Source organism: Ixodes scapularis, unplaced genomic scaffold (assembly GCF_016920785.2).
Source record: "Ixodes scapularis isolate PalLabHiFi unplaced genomic scaffold, ASM1692078v2 PGA_scaffold4__175_contigs__length_147842914, whole genome shotgun sequence".
Classification (NCBI taxonomy): Eukaryota; Metazoa; Arthropoda; class Arachnida; order Ixodida; family Ixodidae; genus Ixodes; species Ixodes scapularis.
The window spans coordinates 20,043,444-20,047,848 of record NW_024609879.1 but is presented as its reverse complement, the minus strand read 5'-3'; the positions used below and the strand labels follow the sequence as shown (position 1 = coordinate 20,047,848).

General features: G+C 41.7%; 1 non-coding gene across 1 annotated transcript; it reads left to right on the top strand.

Moving 5' to 3' along the window:
* The first annotated feature begins 1,394 nt into the window (after positions 1 to 1,394).
* Trnar-acg lies at positions 1,395 to 1,467 on the top strand. The gene has a single exon. It is a non-coding gene; the product is annotated as a tRNA-Arg (tRNA).
* Positions 1,468 to 4,405: the final 2,938 nt, after the last annotated feature.

Here is a 4,405-nt window from a genome sequence, read left to right as displayed (position 1 = left end):
CGCATACAACATTTTGACCGGACAAATACAATGCCCCTGCTTTGCCTTTACCTCAAGATGTCAAAGGTACTGAAAATAAGTACAGATACCTAAGGAAACGTGCTTTAACATAAACTATAGTCTCAAACTTGAAGAATGTGTATTGGCGTCGAGAATTTGTGCCCTCTTGAGATGGAAGAAAAATAGTGCTGGTACTATTTGTAAGCTTCGGCACGTTCTAGTTCTTCGTCCCCGAATCTATCACGTCAAAAGAAAACACATTTTTTACATTTATTTATGCGAAGACACTCTGAATCCATTTTATTGCAGTAGGGGGAATCAATAAATAGATCGAAGGTCAAACACCAAGCCGCAGCACGAAATACAAAGCAGTTCGATTCAAACCATTATTAATACGAATATGGACACTCGAACAGTGGCATGCCGCCGGTTGCTGCAAGATCGTTTATCTCAAAGTGAATGTAGATTCGAGGTCACGACGAAATGCACAGAACCAGTTCGCCGACAACTATTGAGATAAGTTCTGGGGCTCCAAATAAAATGAAAAAAAAAAAAAGAAAACGATTTTTCGATAAGCCGCTGTCTTCCTTCTTATATTTGTATGTATCTTAAGTTGTACTTTCAGCTCGGCGAGAATTTTTCTAGTTTCCAACGTGAAGAAGCGAACACTTATAAGGTGAACTATTCTGGTTTGGGTAAGGATGGCTAGTTGGGCTATACTCCGCGACAACTTTTCTTGGCAATGCAGTGGAAGGTACAGGCCCGCGTCCCCTCTCCCATTTCGAGTGTGCGCGGGCTCTCCTCCTCTCCCCGGAAATGGGGGAGGAGGAGAGCCTGCGTACACTCAGAATGGGAGGGGGGACGCGGGCCTGTACCTTCCACTCCATTGCCAAGAAAAGTTGTCGCGGAGTTTTTTTTTTTTTTTTTTTTTTTTTTTATATAGTTGGTTTTGCATCATAGTGTAATACGCCAAAACAACAAGGACGAAAACGAAGGGAGAACTGAACAGGACGCGGCGTATTCTGGTTTTTCGAGTTTTGGATCCCTCTAAACCGGTTAAAATTCTGCGCGTTGCGTAACTTTCTGAAAGGCTTTAGTTTGACCGTGAACTCGTAACTGCACACGTTCAGAATGCGAGAATATCTCGGGAAAACGATAGAAACGATAGACCTGGTCTCGTATGACCGGGGAATCAACGATGCGTCGACAAAAGAGCCGTTTTGATACTCATATATTGATCGTTGAAGTTATGTCTACTAGTCGACCGCTGAGAAAATATATCATGGCAATGCACGTACATTTTGTAAATATATATTTAAATACTAAATTAGTCTTTCGAAAAAAAAACTTTTATGTAGGCATGCACAGCTCCACCTCGCTACTCAATATCGTCCGGGCTTGTGGCGCAACGGATAACGCGTCTGACTACGGATCAGAAGATTCCAGGTTCGAATCCTGGCAAGCTCGCTGGCAGTTATTTTGCATTCTTTCAGTCGGTTCAGAGTTGGCTAATAGCCTAATACAGACTTCAGTTTTTTTTGTATTCTGCTACTCAAGCAGGGGTTCTAAGTTGGACGACGGCGAGAAAACGGGCGAGAACACGTCACACTGTTAACAACTGTCCTGCTCGTGGTACACACACGATGAACAAACTAATATGCAGGACATTTAGTAACAGTTATTATGTTACAAACTTTCAAGATACAGGAAAACGCAGTAACATTGGAGCATTTGCTGTGATGCCGTTGCATATATTATTCAAGTACGTTGCTTTAACCAGGGACTCAAGCCGCAGCTGTAACCCGAGCCGAAAAACGTTTAGGAGTGAAATATTTCCTGTAACCATAACCCGATCATAACCAATATTCTCATCTGACGTGAACCGGAACGTGAACCGTTAAAAAGTAACCGGTAACCGAAATATGAAATCGGCTCGGCACCTTTTTTACTGTTATACAAATTGGCCGTCCTTTTTATTCTAGCAGCGGAGTACACTATTTTTAAGTGTTATCTTTGTACATTTTGATATGTTGTGATGCTTAAAAAAATTAACGCCTCTTTTTAATGTTTCGACATGCTTAATTTCTAAGAGATAAAATCGCAAAGGAGCGATGAGGAAGGCCAGGGTTTGAATGATTGCTGTCAATTTCATATTTGAAACTCGCTCAATCGCAAGCTATTAGTGACAAGCAGTCAATATTTTTAACGGTAATCCATGTATATTACATAGAGACGAGCTTTTATATACTATCTGTTTAATACTATTAATACTAAACTATATTTTTGAAATATTATATTTTATACTTTTAATACAATTTAAATACTAGAATTTTGTAAGAATGTCCCAAACATGACTGGATGCAATTTTGCCCAAAACGTCTGATTTTTTCCGCCAGTAGAATTTTGGGAGTATCATATTGAAATTGATTCCCCGTAAGAGATACGGCATTGCATTCTAAACAATATAAATTGTATTGTTTGTTCATAATTAGGTATGAATTATGAACGATGATACATTTCCAACTTTTCTACAAGTTTGGTTAAGAAAGAAATGTAATTTTCGAGCTGCCTCACATTCGCTTATGTCAATTCCTTACATAGAATCGAAACAATAAAACTCGGCGGACAAGCACAGGACAACCACGTTCTTTCATTTTGCAACAACGCTTATTTTGGACATGAAAATTACACTCTGAACGAGATCCCAAATCAGATAGAATTATAAAGGGGATGGAAAGGGGGAGGAAAAAACCACGAGGCACGGGCAGAACTACGTTGATGGTCTAGTTTATTGACGGGGAGTTGTAATATTTTTTTAAGTTCAGGCCTGATGAATTCTATTTCCTGTCTTGATAACGTTACTGAAGCCAATGAAAGATTGTTTTTTGCGTTCTGGATAAGGAAAGTTTCGATGATCTCACATGCGGAGCGGTTACGGTGTCCCCCCCTTTCTCTTAGTTTCCGCGAAGTCAGGCGCTCATCCGATGCATTCGTTGGCGTGAACCGCGATTGGAAGAAAATGCGGTTTTAAGATCTTGAAGTGACTTCAATTTGGTGTTCACTCAAGCGGTCATTTATACACCGGCCGGTTTGTCCCATGGACTCAGCTCCGCATTTGAGGGGCATGGAGTACACTTTTTCTGCGCAGCAAGCCCGGAAAAGCGTGGCGTGATTTTTTTTTTTTTTTTCACAAGCTGGCTAACCTTTTTTTTTTCGGTTGATCATGTTGCACTCGCTTGCCAATTTGAATCTACTGGAGAAGACAAATTTCGTGTCATAGCGTGAAGCAATAGATCGAATACGATTGGAAGCATTATGACTGTATGATATGCTGGCTATGAATTGACTGAAAGGCGCTATTGTAGTTACTTTGGGGTTAATAAGCTAGTGTAAAACGGACACAAGGCGTCCCACCGGATATTCGGAACTCAGGAGTCGTCGAGTTTGGCCCTTTATCTATCTGTTGCCGAAGGCTAAGAAGATTTTGTTTTAGTTCATGTGATTAACGTCTTAATAATACCTATCCCTGCTAACTTTGAATGAGCACTCTCAAAAGGGAGCACTGGCTTTTCCGAACGCTGCCAGAGCGCCCAGCAAACGCCTTCGTTGGTTTTCTTTCAATCAAAGGTTTAGAAATTGTAGCCCTTCCAAAGATGGATCTTCCTTTTTGAAATTTAGTCTGCCTCCTGCGCTTTCGAACGAGGCCACAATCACCTCAACTTGATTGGCTCGATCATTGTTGATTTTAGGTAGAGCTGCAGTAGCTCGAGGTTGCCGGAAAGTAACACTCCCGATGACTTTTGGAAGCTACAGATTCCGCGTTTGATGACGGCTTCTTCTACGCATTCGAGAAGAATTGAAATGTCCAGTTTATAATAATACTTTCTTTTGTCTAGCGAAAATAGGTCTATGTTAGAAGCACCAGTATGAAACGGTTCTAGAGTGTTGATAAGCTCCTGAAAGTTTTTGATGCGAAAAGGCTTTGAGGGATGTACGCTGGAAAAGTGTGTAGCTGGAGAAACGTCGAGGTGCTTCTGCCGGCATCCTCTCTTAGACACTATTGGGCGGAGAGGGACGTCCGACTTACGCGTCTTGGCGGTCAGGAATACTTGCATATTTCGTTCGGGGTGCCATTGTCCTGCCCAAAATAAACGTTGCTGCTAAATGAAAGACCGTGGTTGTCCTTGCTTGTCCTCCGCGTTTTATTCTTTGGATTCTAAGTATTCATGTTTAACTCGCTCTCTTTTATCAGCCATTTGATTAGCCCACACCTTGTTCGTGAGTAATAAATGTTCAGTATAGAAGGGCGAAGCCTCCCGATATGCTATGAAGCCAGAACTGCCAGCAGCGGGCTTTCAGGACTGCAGTCTGTGCCCAGTTTGAAGATGTCAGGAGGGCCGAGGGT